The following is a 17,488-nucleotide window of genomic DNA, read 5'->3' as shown; positions in this document are numbered from 1 at the left end:
CCGAGGCGGGTGGATCACTTGAGGCCAGGAGTTCGAGACCAGGGCCAACATGGCAAAACCTCATCTTTACTAAAAATACCAAAATTAGCTGGGTGCAGTAGCACACCCCTGTAGTCCCAGCTACTCCTGAAGGCTGAGGCTCAAGAATTGCTTGAACTTAGGAGACGGAGGTTGAAGTAAGCTGAGATGATGCCACTGCACTTTAGCTTGGGTGACAGAGCAAGACTCTGTCTCAAAAAATAAATAAATAAAAAAGAAAGAAGAAATATATAATATCTCAATGACTGACACATCTTATACTTTAAATGATGAGCTACAATTCGTTAAAAAGCCAAATTCTGTATCTTACTGGATATCTGTTGGTTAATTTTGTAGAAGGTGGGACTTGGCTGCCTAGGACCCATTTTCCTGCCCTAATTGTACCCAGTCATCTTTGGGGAATTATATCCTTCCCATCCTGAAGTCTTAATGAGACCTAAGTGGCTCACTCTCTCCTAGCTTAAATAGGTCACGAGACTCAACTGCACTAACAGATTTATCTCCTCTACAACTCTGAATCTTAAGGAGAAAGGGAAAAAAAGGCACATTAAATTCCAAAGGAAGAATTTTGGACAAGGTAGTAAATAATGCCTATATCCTTGACTTGCTCAATTCCCAGTTCTTCCATTTCTCTACTCACCTTATGAACTACCTTATATTCTTCCAATAAATTATGGTTTTGCTTAAGTCAGCCATAGATGGTTTCTGATGCCTGCAATCAATGAATTATATCTCTAATGATTCATATTTTCAAAAAGTAAATTAATTGGCATGGCCTTAAAAACACGAAAATAAAAATGTTTGAGACAGATGTTTTGTATCAAAAGGTAAGATATCCTTCTGAGTTTATTAAGAGGTATGCCTTATGAGGAAACACTGAAATAATATATATCTCCCCTCTAACATACTTATCGGGGAAAACCCCACCCCTGATATTCAACGTGGGTTCTTTTCTATTTCCCTAAGCGTCGGCTGGTCTGAGAAATAAAGGGAAAGAGTACGAAAGAGAAATTTTAAAGCTGGGTGTTCAGGGGAGACATCACATGTTGGCAGGTTCCGTGATGCCCCCTGAGCCGTAAAACCAGCAAGTTTTTATTAGCGATTTTCAAAAGGGGAGGGAGTGTACTAATAGGGTGTCGATCACAGAGATCACATGCTTCACAAGGTAGTAACAAAATATCACAAAGAAAACGGAGGCAGGGTGAGATCACAGGACCACAGGACGGGGCAAAATTAAATTTGCTAATGAAGTTTCGGGCACACATTGTCATTGATAACATTTTATCAGGAGACAGGGTTTGAGAGCAGACAACCAGTCTGACCAAAATTTATTAGGTGGGAATTTCCTTGTCCTAATAAGCCTGGGAACGCTTCAGGAGACTGGGGCTTATTTCATCCCTTTGTCTTCGATCATACAAGACAGCCATCCCCAAAGCGGCCATTTTAGAGGTCTACTCTCAGGGGTGCATTCTCTTTCTCAGGGATGTTCCTTGCTGAGAAAAAGAATTCAGCGATATTTCTCCTATTTGCTTTTGAAAGAACAGAAATACAGCTGTGTTCTGCCCAACTCACCAGCAGTCAGAATTTAAGGTTATCTCCCTTGTTCCCTGAACATTGCTGTTATCCTGTTCTTTTTTCAAGGTGCTCAGATTTCATATTGTTCAAAGACACATGCTCTACAAACAATTTGTGCAGTTAACACAATCATCACAGGGTCCTGAGGCAACATTCACACTCCTCAGCCTACTAAGATGATGGGATTAAGAGATTAAAGACAGGCATAGGAAATCACAAGGGTTATTGATTGGGGAAGTGATAAGTGTCCATGAAATCTTCACAATTTATGTTCAGAGATTACAGTAAAGACAGGTGTAAGAAATTATAAAAGTATTAATTTGGGGAACTAATAAATGTCTGTGAAATCTTCACAATTTATGTTCTTTGGCCATGGCTTCAGCCAGTCCCTCTGTTCAGGGTCCCTGACTTCCCGCAACACATACTGATATAATGGATTCTTTTATTATACATATAAGCATGGTTACATCCTTACATTCTTGGAATAAAGGCTATATGGTTACGGTATATTATTCTTTTAATACACTGCCAGATCCAGTATGCTGTATTTTATTTAATAATTCTTGTGATATCTCTTTCTAAAACCACAGTGATCTTCTTAAGGAAAAAAATCTCGTTCAAATTATAAAGTTTGCTAAGTATACTGAAATAATCTCGATATAAACTTACACTTAAATACAGATATATATTAAATATAAACAAAACTGCCAAACAAAATTCAAATTAGTCATATTCATTTCATGTAATGGAATGATACACTGATAAAAACTATTATCCCTGATAAGGTTCAACACTAGAAAGAGCGTTGAATTTAATTCTATACTTAGTATGTTTCTATATTGTGACTTTAGTACTATTAATAGAGAGAATGTCTTATGCACAAATTCATAAAAATGACAACGAATGTCAAACGATCTTCAAATACCAACATTAATGAAGTGTTATTTGATAACTCTGTAAGCTATCTTTACTCACTGGAAGATTAGAACTCTACCACTTAAAAATTTTACCTAAATGAATATTTACTTCAGTTGTTCCTATAACTGAAAAGAAGAATATTTTCACTGCAATATTTGCAACACTTAACTATTTATAAATTATTATAAGATGATGCATAACAAAAAGACCCAGGCAGCATATGTGCTCCAAAATATGATTTTCTGCTCTATCATCTTAATTCACACTAAGGTATTTCTGTATAGAAAGAATTGCTGAGTTAAATTCTGAAGAACCACACTAAATTAGGAAACCACACTTAAGTGGTGATTAATTTAACATTTTAAACACACCTAAACAGGAGTTAGCTCCCAGGTAATAAGTGCTTCAAAAATGAACATCTCAATTTATAGACACTGGTTTGATAATCTACATAAGGAAAGTTGGAAATAGATTTTTACTGCTAAAGTAGAACTGTTATTCAAGATACAGGAATTGACTAGAAATGCAGGCACCTTGATTCTTACTTGTTTGGGGTCTAAGAATCTGGCAGGCCCTACAGCTCAACTTCAGAGAAGTTTCTGTGTCTAGAAACCCCCTTGATCCTGTGTTCCATCTCTTCTTAGAGAACTGTATCACCTAATCCTAGTCAGAACATTATGGTATCTGCTTAGGGCTGAAGTTTTCTTACAAGGTGGTAATCTCCAGTCTAAAAGTATTATACGCACGAAACAAACTGTGTGACTTTTGTGGATGTTTACTAATACATGTTTATATATGTAGCAGAATTCTAAGACTTGTGTATATAACTCATTAATAGCAAAACTTCAAAGGCGAAAGTATCTATTACCCTCACCTATCTCTAATAATTAAAGATCACTTATTCACCCAAAAGAATCATGAGTGTAAATGGCCAAACTCACTTAGGTCAGTTAAGAAGAGGTACTGACTACTATACATGATGTAAGTGCCTCTGAGTTAGTCGTGACTTATTATGCTCCGTTTAAATTAAAGAAAAAGATGGATTCCCTTATATTCTCCCTTATATTCTTCGCAAGTGATCTCATCTACCCTCATGTCTGCAATTACTGTTTCGTGACCACTCTCAAGTATCTATTTTTAGTCTACTCTGTCTCTTAAGTTCCTAATCTATAAGTCATTCACCCATTCAACAAAAATTTACTCAATACATTTAAAATACATCGGGCAATACATTTGCTAACTAGGAAGCAAGTACAGAATTCACATTCTAGCACAGGGATTGGCAAACTATAGCCTGTGTATCAAATCTGGCAGGCTGTTTTTGTAGGTCACAACAGGAATGGTTTTTACATTTTTAAGTGGTTACATTATAAATGATATTAAGTACCTACATCATGCTCTTATTTTTGCCTTTTTGCCCTCAAATGCTAAAATATTTACTATTTGTCCTTTTAAGGAAAAGTTAGCAGGCTAGGTGCAGTGGTTCACACTTGTAATCCCAACACTTCTGGAGGCCAAGGCAGGAGGATCACTTAAGCACAGCCACACTCAGCTGATTTTTCATTTTTTGTAGAGGTAGCATCTCATTGTGCTCATGTGTGCAACTACAGTTTCAGTTACTCAGGGGAGCTGAGATGGAGGACTGCTTAAGCACAGGAAGTCAAGGGTGCAAGGAGCCATGATGGTGCCACTGCATTTCAGCCTAGGCAACAGAGTGAGACCCTGCCTTGGCAAAAAAAAAAAGGTTTGCCAACACCTGGTCTAGTGGAAATGAGAGTAATAATGAGTGATAAAAATGTGTTAAGCTGGCCAGGCGCAGTGGCTCACACCTGTAATCCCAGCACTTTGGGAGGCAGAGGCAGGCAGATCACCTGAAGTCAGGAGTTCGAGACCAGCCTGGCCAACATGGTGAAACCCCATCTCTACTAAAAATATCAAAATTAGCCGGGCACGGTGGCACACGCCTGTAATCCCAGCTACTCAACAGGCTGAGGCATGAGAATTGCTTGAACCTGGGAGGCAGAAGTTGCCGTGAGCCAAGAGTGTGCCACTGTACTCCAGCCTGGGCAACAGAGTGAAAAAAAAAAAAAAGTATGAAGCTTGAGATAGGAAAGTAAATGTTAAGTTTTGTATCAAAAGGAGATATAATCAGAGGGACAGAAAAAGGCTCCCAAAAGAATTAAAATATGTGCATATGTATGTTAGGGGCTGGAAGAGAGATTGTTTTAAGGCTTCAAACTCAGTATGCTTAAAACTAATATGCTTGTTCCCTTCCTAACACCCTCACCAAAAAGATCCCCACATCTCCTCTCCTGTCAATACTCCTAATGCCAGGAAACTGTACCACCATCCAAATAGTTGCAAGAGACCAATCCTGGAAGACTATCCCTGTCTACTCACTCTTTCAGTCCTTTGAAATCAAACAAGTCACCAAAACAGGATTCAAACCTCCCAGCTCCACTGCCACTATCTAAGAGTAAGGCACCATCATCTAATCTGGACTACTAAAATAGCCTAACCAGTCTTCCTTTATGCCCTGAATCAATTTTCCACAATGCAGCCAGGGGATTCTTTTTAAAATGCAAAACCTGTGTTATCCTTCTCTCGAACAGGATGTGTCAATGATTTTTTTCATCTCTTGGCATCCCCTGCCCCACCCAAAAAAATGTCATCAGAATAGCCAAACTCATACTCCACAGACAAAACCTACAAGAGGGCCAGGCACAATGGCTCACGCCGGTAATCCCAGAACTTTGGGAGGCTGAGGCAGGAGTATTGCTTGAGCCCAGAAATTTGAGACCAGCCTGTGCAACACAGTGAGACTCTGTCTCTACAAAAAAATTAAAAATTAGCCAGATGTGGTGGTGTGCACCTGTGGTCCCAGTTCTTCAGGAAGCTGAGGCAAGAAAATGGCTTGAGCCCAGGAGGTCAAGGCTGCAGTGAGCCATGATCACACCACTCCAGCCTGGGTGATAGAGACCCTGTCCCCAAAACAAGCAAACAAACAACACCTACAAGGTTGGGAGACAAAGTATTCCAACAAATTCTCAAATACAAGCAGGGTCTGGTTAAATCACCAGCTACAGGACTCATATGGTACCATCATATATGCAGAAGAAAATGGAAGGGCAGAAGTTATGGAGTAATTGAAGACCCTGAGAACAAGAAAACTCCCAAATCATGAATGACTAGAGACTTTGGAAAGGCAATTTGAGAACAGTTGCAAATGGAAGGGATCTTTTGCACACACCAATATTGTAAGGTATGATGGAACTAGACTCAAAATCAAAGAACTAAAGTCCTCTTTCTGGACAATGTCCTACAATGAACAGAGCCAGACCTCAGAAAATGGGATGCCAATGCCACTCCCGTTAAAAAAAAAAAAAACATCTTGTAACATACAACAGAAGAAAAAGATCTTGAGTGGTGAAACTAGAAAGACTATCCGGACCCACTTCTTGCTCTTAAAAGTTCAGGAAAATCTATCAAAAAATGGACAGGAAAGGATTGGCGTTGAAGCCCATGCTATAAGAAATGAGACAATAGGAAATAAAGTGATGCTATTGAAAGCCTACTGAAAAGACATACACACAAAACTGATCAAAACTATCCTAGAAAATGAGAGAAAATGTGAAAGAACATTATCATTCAGAACTAGAAAAACTCAGAAATGAGGTCCTAGCAATCAAAAAAGGATTAGAAATAAAGGAAAAAATTATTTCAGAAAGGAACCTAGCCAAGAGCAATCTTAAGAGCTGGTACGCAACAGATAATGCTTAAGAGAAACAGACCATGTAAAGAAAAAAAAACTGTAATCAGAAATGAAGGTGAAAATTATCAGCAAGAAGTGACAATAAAGGCACTTAGATTTTAAATTCATATAATAAAGAGTCCGAAGCAATGAAACAGAGCAAATACTTAAAACTATAAATCAAGAAAAACTTCCTGAAATTAGAAGACTTGAACTGAAATACTGAAAGTACACCCAAGTACCGGAGGAATCCATCCAGAAAGACCAACACTGAGACATATACAAGTAAAATTAACGGACTTCCAAAAAGAAAATAAAAGAAAAATGCATCTGGACATCAGGCAAAAAATATTGAAAATGTGAATCAAGGACTTTATATCCAGTCAAAGCCACTAAATTTAAAGCATACAAGTGGCAAAATAACTGTTATGAACACAACTCAAGGACTACTGTTTATACGAGCACTTCCTGAAGAATTTAATAGAGAACGGTCACCACACAACCAAAATAACTGGAGAGACACTGATACAAGGTGACTGTGAGCACTGAATTACTGAATTTATTTACCTGTAGAACTAAGGTAGGGATCCCCAATCCCTGGGCCGCGAACTGGTGCCAGTCCATGGTCTACTAGGAGCTGGGCTGCAGAGCAGCAGGAAGTGAGCATTAGGGCCTCAGCTCCATCTCCTGTCAGATCAGGGTTGGCATCAGATTCTCATAGGAACACAAACCTTGTTGTGAACTGAGCACGTGAGGGATCTAGGGTGGGTGCTCCTTATGAGAATCTAACAAATGCCTGATGATCTGTGGTGCAACAGTTTCATCCCAAAACCATCCTCCCCCACCAGCCATTCATGGAAAAACTGTATTCCACGAAAATGGTCCCTGGTGCCATAAAGGTTGGGGACCACTGTTATAAGGGATAAAATACAGTATTTAACTGCTACATGCCCTGACAATGTAGACACAAAATTCAAGAGGAAGACAAAACATGTATGTGAAATACAGAGTAAGTGGGCCGGGTACAGTGGCTCACACCTATAATCCCAGCACTTTGGGAGGCCGAGGCGGGTGGATCACTTGAGGCCAGGAGTTCCAGACCAGTCTGGCCAACATGGTGAAGCCTCATCTCTACTAAAAATACAAAAAAAAATAGCCGGGTGTGGTGGTGTGCACCTGTAATCCCAGCTATTCAGGAGGCTGAGGCAGAGAATCGCTTGAACCTGGGAGGGGGAGGCTGCAGTGAACCGAGATCACGTCACTGCACTCCAGACTGGGTGATAGAACAAGACTCCATCTCAAGAAAAATAAAAACAAAAAAAAACAAAGTGTACTGATTGCCTTATTAACTATTAACTGGTGAGAAAAGGAAATTGCATCACATCAGATGCTGAAGGAGAGTAGAGCAGAAAAGAGGTTAAAGCAGTGCTGAGAAATTTAAAGCACAATGCAAACATTAGGAAAGAGAGAAAGTCAAACCAATAATCAAAACTCCCAGCTTCGACAGCCTACAACATAAAAAGCAAAACAAATCGAAAACAAGCAGGAGGAATTAATAAACAGAAATCAATGAAACTGAAAACAAAAAAGTAGAGAAAATTAATGAAACAAAAACCTAGTTCTTCAAAAAAAAAAAAAAATCAGTAAAATTAACACAAGACTGGCCAAAAAAAAAGAAAGTGCAGAAATTATAATATTAGAAATGAAAAAGGTACTATCACTACAGACTTTGCAGACATCAAAAGAACAAGGGAAAACTATAAACAATTCTATACACATAAATTTGACAATTTAGATGAAATGGACCAACGCCTCAAAAAGCAAGAACTATCACACCTCACTCAATATGAAATACCTAATTTGAGTAAGTCTGTAACTATTAAGATGATTATATTTATAATTTTAAAACTTCCCTTCAGGGTTTGGATGGTTTAACTAGAGAATTATTCCACATGCCTAAAGAAGAACTAACACCAATTTTACATAATCTCTCCAAAAAACAGATGGGATACCCTCTCAATTCACTTTATGAAGCTAATTACAAAATTACCTGATAACAAAACCAGACAAGACAGCATTAAAAAAAAAAAAAGAAGAAGAAGAAGAAGAAAAGAAACTGCAGGCCCATATTCTCAATGACTGCAGATGCAAAAATTCTTATCAAAATTTTACCAACTAGAATTCACTATACTACCAGACTTCACTCTAGGGATACAAGGCTGGTTCTGTATTTGAAAATCAATCAATATAAACCATACTAATAGGCTAATGAAGACAAATCAATGATTATATTATTCAATGCAGATAAAAATTTGACAAAATTCAACATCCATTTACAGTAAAAACACTCAGAAAAATAAAAGCCTAGAGTTAACATTCTAGTGGTGAAAGTCTGAATACTATGTTTTCCTAGATTGAGAACAAGAAAATGGTGTCCATTCTCACCAGTATTATTCAACATAGGAAGTTCTAGCCAGTAAAATAAGGCAAGAAAATAAAGTAAAAGGCATATAGACGCAAAAGAAAGAAAACAATCCCGGCTGGGTGCGGTGGCTCACTCCTGTAATCCCAGCACTATGGTAGGCCGAGGTGGGTGGATCACGAGGTCAAGAGATTGAGACCATCCTGGCTTACATGGTGAAACCCCGTCTCTACTAAAAACACAAAAATTAGCTGGGTGTGGCGCACGTCTGTAGTCCCAGCTACTCGGGAGGCTGAGGCAGGGGAATCCCTTGAACCTGGGAGGCGGAGGTTGCAGTGAGCCAAGATCGCGCTGCTGCACTCCAGCCTGGCGACAGAGGGAGACTTCATCTCAAAAATAAAAAATAAAATAAAAAAAAGAAATAAAACAATCCCGTATTTGCAGAAAACATGATTTAAAAATTCCAAGGAATATACCAAACGTTCCAGATCTATTAAGTGAGTTCAACAAGGTCACAGAATACAACATAAAAATCAACTGTATTTCTATATACTAGCAATGAACACATAGACACTGAAATTAAAAATACAAACAACAGCTGGGTGTGGTGGCTCACGCCTGTAATCCCAGCACTTTGGGAGGCTGGGGCAGGTGGAATGCTTGAGCCCAGAAGTTTGAAATTACCCTGGGCAAAATGGCAAAACCTCATCTCTATAAAAAAAACAAAAAAAAATTCAGCTGGGCATGGTGGTATATGCCTGTAGTTCCAGCTATTGGGGAGGGTGAAGTAGGAGGATCTCTTGAGCTCAGGCAGTAAATGGAGACTGTGCCACTGCACTCCAGCCAGGGAGACAGAGATAGACCCTGCCTCAAAACAAACAAACAATGGTGGACAATGGCTCAAGTAATCCCAACGCTTTGGGAGGCCAAGGAGGGAGGATTGCTTGAGCCCAGGAGGTCAAAACCATACATAGTGAGACTCAGCTTCTACAGAAAATGTAAAAATTAGCCAGGTATGGTGTGGCAAGTGTTTACTGTCCTAGTTGCCTGGGAGGCAGAGGCAGGAGGACCGCTTGTGCCCAGGAGTTCAAGGCTGCAGTGAACTATGATTGCACCACTGCACTCCAGCCTCAGTGACAGAGCAAGACCCTGTTTCTAGTTTACAAAAGAGAAAAAATGGAGGGGCATATTGTGTTCATAGATTGGCAGACTCAACTTGGTAAAGATGTTGATTCTCCTCATATTGATATGCAGGTTTAATGCAATTCCTATCAATATCCCAGCAATATATTTTGCAGAGACAGAAAGGATTATTCTAAAATTTATATGGAAAGGCAAAGTAAGTAGAATAGTTAAAACAATTCTGAAAATGAAGAACAAAGTGGAAAGAATAAATCTAGCCAATTTTAAGATATATTACATAGCTACAGTAATAAACATTGTGTGATATCGGTGGAAGAATATACACACTGAAAAGAACAGAGACCCCAAAATAAACCTACACAAATATATCCAACTGATTTTCCACAAAGGTGCAAAAGCAGTTAAACGGAGGATGTCAATGAACTTTTCAGCATACAGTGCTGGACCAGATATTGAGAGACAAAAATATTAACCCTGACTTAAGCCTCATACCTTAAAAAAAATTTTAATTCAAAATAAGTGTGAAACTATAAACTTTTAGGAAAAACCATACGAGATAATTCCTTGGAATCTGGGGCTAGGCAAAGAGTTCTTAAACTTGACCATAAAAGCATGATCCGTAACAGAAAGAGTTAGTAAACTAGACCTCATCAAAATAAAAAACTATTTTGCTCCGTGAACACCCATGTAAAGAAGATAAAAAGAGAAGCTAGAGACTAAAAAAAAAAAAAAAAAAAATCGCAAACCACATATCCAAGAAAGTACTAATATCTAGAATTAAAGAACAAAAACAAAAACAACTCTCAAAGCTCAACAGTTAACCAACCAACCAATGGAATTAGAAAATGGACAAAAGAAATGAAAAAATATTTCATGGAAGAGGATATACACATGGCAAACAAGCACATGAAAAGATGTTCAATACTATTAGCCATTAGGGAAATGCAAATTAAAACCACCATGAGATCTTACTACACATCTAAAATTCAAAATTGTGATAATATCAAATGCTGGTGAGTGTGGAGACTTTTCATACATTGCTTGTGGGAATGTAAAATGATAGCCTCTTTGGCCATTTCTTAAGGTACACAAGTGGCCGGCACGGTGGCTCACGCCTGTAATCCCAGCACTTTGGGAGGCCAAGGCAGGCGAATCACGAGGTCAGGAGATCGAGACTATCCTGGCTAACACGGTGAAATCCCATCTCTACTAAAAATACAAAAAATTAGCTGGGTGTGGTGACGGGTGCCTGTAGTTCCAGCTCAGGCACTGAGGAGGCTAGGCAGGAGAATGGCGTGAACCCTGGAGGCGGAGTTTGCAGTGAGCTGAAATCGCACCACTGCACTCCAGCCTGGGTGACAGAGCGTGACTCCGTCTCAAAAAAAAAAAAAAATAAAGTACACATGTAACAACCACAGGACCCAGCAACCACATGCTGGACATTTATACAAGATAAATGAAAACTTACCTACATACACACACACACACACCTGTACACAAATGTTTAAAACAGCTTTATTCTTAATAGCTACAACCTGGAAACAACCCAGGTATCTTTCACAGTTTAAACTGTGGTACGTTCATACCATGGAACACTATATGGCAATTAAAAGGAACAAACTGCTGATACAAGTAACGACTTCAATGAACATAAATATTGTACAAGCATCTTGCAAGATGTTACCACTGGGGAAACTGGAGAAAGGATAAACAGGATCTCTCTGTGTTACATTTTACAACCACATGTGAATCAACAATTACCTCAAAATAAAGGTCAGTTTTTAATAAAAATGTTAAAGGATATACATCAGATGCTGAGGGAGAAGGAGAAGAGAAAGTCACAACTAATTTCAATAATGTACATAATGGGGAGTCAATAGAAAATAACTAAGAAAGAGAGGACTAAAGAAAACAAAAACAAAACCACAAACATTCCTAAAGGCCAAAAGTATAATAATACAGAAAAAATAAAACAGATCACATACAATGACTCTTTTATACATAAATATATAGGTGATGACAAGGAAACTAGGACTTGACTTTAAAACCATGAAAATAAACTGCATATGTATATGACAAAATCAAATTTAACAAGAAAAGCAATCCCTAAAAATAAAGAAATGAACATAAACGTGTATCCATTTGGTAGCATAATCACACTATCCCATGTAACTTTTCAACACAGCAATTTAACACTGCATCCCCAGTCAATCCTAAAGAGAACTACCAGGAGAGCTCCAAACTGTTCTGAGTAACCCTATTACTGGGTGCAGCGCTGCTGGTATTGTTATTCTGAGACTGTTATGTGTCTACGTGGAATAAAGTAAATGAGTAAAAATGTCATATTCTATTATTCCTGGTGTCAGAAAAAAACAGGAAGTTTGGCCTAGGAGAAAGACAGATATATGATAGAGGTAGTTTAGTAAAACCCATAGTCCTGAATTTGAACTGGAATATCAATATATGCATTATATGTGTGTGTTTATGCATGCACGTATGTATATACACATATACATATGTATACATATAAATATACACACATACACATATATTTATATACATACACACACACACACAAAATTTGGTTTTAATCCTTCATCTATCCACTCCAAGATGTCTACTTGGAGATGTGTATCTCCAACGCCTAGAAACAATGACCAAATCAGTGAGTGCATAGACAATACTCTCAAAAATACCACCAACAGCAAACAGAGAGAATTGGTTCATTCTGGAGGTATAAGATAAGCCTGCAATATCTTAACATACCAAATATCAAAGATATTTACAAGACTAGAGTCTTGTAAAAACGACTCAGGAGCTAACATGAAGAGGCTCCAAATGTTCAAAGACAGTATAATTATAATCAATTATCAATAAGACAATGAATTCAAATACACATAGATTTCAATCTGTAAATCCAGGAAATAAAAATAAAAACCCAAACAACTAAATGGTCATCACTGAAGGATGATAATGAACTACCTCATTATTTTGAAAACTGATAAGGGGAGAGAATCAAGCATTCATTTCACTGTTTCTAAACAAATTTTATCATGGGGTAATTTAACCAATTAATAGATGAGGGGAAGGTTTCTCTTAATAAATGTAGTCTAGCTCAGTTGTTACCAAAATTTTTGGTGCCAGGGAACGGTTTCACAGAAGACAATTTTTCCATGGACTAGGAAGTAGAACAGGTGGTTTCAGGATGATTCAAGTACATGACATTTATTGTGCACTTTATCCATTATTATTATATTCTAATATGAAATAATTATACAACTCACCATAATGTAGAATCAGTGGGAGGCCTGAGCTTGTTTTCCTGCAACTAGAGGTCCCATCTGGGGATGATGGGAGATGGTGACAGATCATCAGGCATTAGATTCTCATAAGACGCATGCAACCTAGATCACTCGCATGCATAGTTCACAGCAGGGTTTGTGCTCCTTTGAGAATCGAATGCAGCTGCTGATCTGACAGGAAGCGGAGCTCGGGTGGTAATACAAGCAATGAGGAGCAGCTGTAAATACAGATGAAGCTTCACTTGCTTGCCTGCTGCCTACCTCCTACTGTGCAGCCCAGTTCCTAACAGGCCACCAACTGGTAGTGGTTCAGGGCTGGGGACCCCGGTCTAGCTTAAAGAAGGAATGACAGATTAGCACCATTTTACAAATCCTAGTAAATAACAGACTTAGACAATGTTCCTCAGTGGTTGTTAACATAACAGAAAGAGACAGTCAGACACTATGTGCCTTTCTGATGGAAGAGAAAACCATCACATATGATGCAGTCTTGTTCCCCAATTCCCCCAAATAATCTGAATCTGATAAAGCCTCTAGATTGCACTTTGAATTTACAGGAAATACACAGGGCCAATATACATGTCAAGAGACACGATAAAATGTAAAATCCAGCCGGGCACAGTGGCTCACGCCTGTAATCCCAGCAATTCAAGCAGAGTGCTTGAGCTCAAGAGTTCAAGACCAGCCTGGGCAACATGATGAAATGCCATCTCTACTAAAAATACAAAAAACAACTCAGCCAGGAATGGTGGTACATGCCTGTGATGCCAGCTACCCAGGAGGCTGAGGTGGGAGGATTGCTTGAGCTCAGGAGGCAGAAGTTGCAGTGAGCCAAGATCACAGCACTGCACTCCAGTCTGGGTGACAGAACGAGATCCCATCTCAAAAAAAAAAAAAAAAGTAAAATTCAGATTATGAGAACCTCTACGCCTAGTTTCTCCAACAATAAAGTGCATAGAAAAAGACAAAGATGGTGAGGCTAAGAGACCATAAATTAAAAAGGAGACTTTGAACTCGTATCAATCAATCATCACAATGTGTGGACCTTGTGATGGCCAGGTGTCAACCTGACTGGATTAAGGGATACCCAGAAAGCTAGTAAAAGCACTGATTATCCTCAGTGGTTCAGAAGGCACTGAGCTCGTCCCTCTTCTGCTGAAAGGAAAACCCAGGCGGTCAGGCATTTGATGAGAATGACTAGGCTGTCCCAGTGCCTGTGAGGGTATTTCCTGAAGAGACTGGCATTTGACTTAGTAGACTGATAGGGGAAGTTTCACTCTCAATGTGGGTAGGCAGCATTCAATAAGCTGGGGGCCCAGACGGAACAAAAAGAGGAGCAAAGAGTAATTTTTGCTTTCAGAGCTCCAGGTTCTATGGCCTTCGGATTCCAGGACTTGAACCAGCACTGCCGCCCTTTCTCCCCATGATCACATGAGCAAGTGTCATAATGGTATCATGTCTTTAAAAAGAATTCCTATATTTTAAATAACACACATATTCTTAATAACAAAAAAAGTAGGACAGAAACAGCATATGTTACTTCTGAAAGACCTCATACTTTGGGAGGTTACCTGCTCTACTACAACTGGATCCTGGCTATTAACAGAAAAAAATATTTTTTAATGCATTGCTGATGTCATATAAGTAGTAAAGAGGAGGAGAGATCAGTCAAGTTGAACTTAAGGGAGAAGTCATAAAAGGTAATTGAGTGAAATGAAAACTATGAGGGTAGCTGCCTAATTTATACTGGGAACAGAAATAAAGTCCTGACTCCTGATGGCAGGCTGGAGAGTTAAACCTAAATTAACACTTAGGTTATACAATATAAAATAACTACAGCAAGTATTTCAGGAACAGAAAAATTGAACTAAAATATATCAGCAAGCCAGAAGAAATGATCAGAAATGACCAGATCTGAAAAAGAAAAAAATAAAACAGAACTTTGAGATATGAAAAAATAATTATTAAGCGAGACATATAACCAACAATAAGAACTCAACAGATGGTTTTTACAGCAAATTTAAAGTAGTTTAAGAGATTCTATAAATTTTAAGACAGGTCAGAAGAAACTGCCAATTATGAAATAAAAAAGGGCCAAAGACGATAAATACAGAAGAGAGGGTAAGAAACATAGAGGATACAAAAAATACAAAACAGTGTTTGGGTTCCTCCAGACAGAGGCAACTGTTGAAGAGATAATAGCTAAGAATTTTCCAGAACTGATAAAAAACAATACCACAGATTCAAGACACCCAGCAAACTGCAAATGGAAAAATAAAAAGATTTCTTTACCCAGGGGGAAAATATCCTAGAAGGAGCCAGCGAAAAACAGATTATCTTCAAAAAGCAACAGACTAAAAACTGGCCAGGCATGGTACCTCACACCCGTAATTCCAGCACTTTGGGAGGTCTAGGTAGGCAGATCACCTGAGGTCAGCAGTTCAAGACCAGCCTGGCCAACTTGGCAAAATCCTGTTTCTACTAAAAATACAAAAATTAGCCAGGCAAGGTGGTGGGCACCAGCAATCCCAGCACTTTGGGAGGCTGAGGTGGGAGGAGTGCTTAAGCCCAGAAGTTCAAGAACAGGCTGGGCAACATAATGAGACATCTCTACAAAAAGAAAAAAAATTAGCTGGGTGTGGTGCTGAGCACCTGGAGTCTCAGCTACTCTGGAGGCTGAGATGGAAGGATCACTTGAGCCCAAGAGGTTGAGGCTGTGGTGAGCCGTGATGGTCCCACTGCATTCCAGTCTGGGCAACAGAGAGAGACTCTGTCTCAAAAAAAAAAAAAAAAAGAGTCAGTTTGTCAGTTTTTAGTCTGTTGGTCTTTTTTTTTTTTGAGACAGAATCTCGCTCTTCCTGTTTTTGTTTCCTTCTTACACAGTCCTCATACTTCATCAACTCTAACTCTTGTACTTCTATCCTGCTGCCCTGGTGAAAAGTTAACCCTGGGTTGTTTCAATTCTCACTCCAAAAGCTGAGTTGCTAAGTGTTGCAAGAGAAAAAACAAATTACTCAACCTCCATTATAGGTATAACAAATTCTAGGTCTCTAACCTCAATTAAGCTCTCAATGCTTACTGTTTAGAAATCTTTCCAGGCTTTCCTAGTTAGATTTTGCACAAAAAGCTACTGCTCAAGCCCCCTTCCAAATCCTCCTTCCTCTCAGTAGAAGACCAGGCCTCATATTTACCGAGAAAACATAAACTATCAGATAGTAGCACTCCCTCAACTTCCTAATGTGCACATCTAAATCTCCTCCCCAATCCCAACATCCCTGTCTCCTTTCATCCTGTCACAATGACAGTGCAAGAGGTGGCTGGTTGTGCAGTGAATCTAATATCCTCTCATCAACTGTCCCCTTGCTTCACCAATTATCCGTCTCCTCTCCCCCATCTTTCAAGTATTCTATTTCCCATATCATGAGCATGCCCATGTCTTTCATTTAAAAAAAAAAAAAAAAGCCCTTTCTCAACCTACATTTTTACATTTTCTTCTAAATACTGTTCTCTTTCGCCATAATTTTTGAAATCATCTAGACTGCCTTCATTTCTACTTATTTAGTCCACTCCATCCAAAATTCCATTGGCACTGCTCTTGCCAACATTATCAGCAACCTTCTATTCATGGAACACAATCCTTAATTACACGGTATCTGTGCAGGAGAACACTTCATTCATTCTCATCTCCTTGACTTCCATAATACCACATTCCTGGTTTTCCTCCTCTTTCATCTTCCTCCTTCATCTATCCATGTTGTTCTTCCCAAGGTTCTGCCTATTCATCTCGTTACTCTACAAACCCTTTCTAGGTTATCATATATATCTCCATGGCTTCAATTACCAATTACATATTAATAACTCTGGATAATCCAGATTTGTTTCCTGATGAATTCTGAATTGTGCAGTAATATGTAACTTTTCCATGTTATAAACAGAATATATATAAGGAAAAATCTAGTTAATCTTTAAATATAGAAAAATATTTGTATCTGGCATCTAAAACAGTACTATTCATTATTTTGCTCACCTGTATATATTCTAGGTTATGATTAATCAATACATCAAAGTGGAACCATTACCTTTTTTGTCATAACAGTTTTGAGATATAATTCACTTACCAAACAATTCACCTAAACTAAACAATTCAATAGTTTTTAGTATATTTCACTGAGTTATACAACTATTAACACAATCAATTTTATCATATTTTCTTTTTTGAGATGAGGTCTCACTACATTGCCCAAGCTGGTCTCAAACTCCTGGGCTCAAGTGATCCTCCCATCTATGCCTCCCAAAGTGAGCCACCGCGCCTGGCCTATATTTTCATCACTACATAAA

General features: G+C 38.6%; 1 protein-coding gene across 1 annotated transcript in view; it reads right to left on the bottom strand.

The window, feature by feature from the left end:
- Window positions 1–17,488, bottom strand: part of KPNA3 (karyopherin alpha 3 (importin alpha 4)) — a 95,232-nt gene that overhangs the window by 50,291 nt on the left and 27,453 nt on the right. The window lies entirely within an intron of this gene.

This window comes from Colobus angolensis, unplaced genomic scaffold (genome assembly GCF_000951035.1).
Source record: "Colobus angolensis palliatus isolate OR3802 unplaced genomic scaffold, Cang.pa_1.0 Scaffold101, whole genome shotgun sequence".
Lineage (NCBI taxonomy): Eukaryota > Metazoa > Chordata > Mammalia > Primates > Cercopithecidae > Colobus > Colobus angolensis.
The sequence above is the reverse complement of the archived record's forward strand: the minus strand, read 5'-3'. Positions and strand labels throughout refer to the sequence as shown.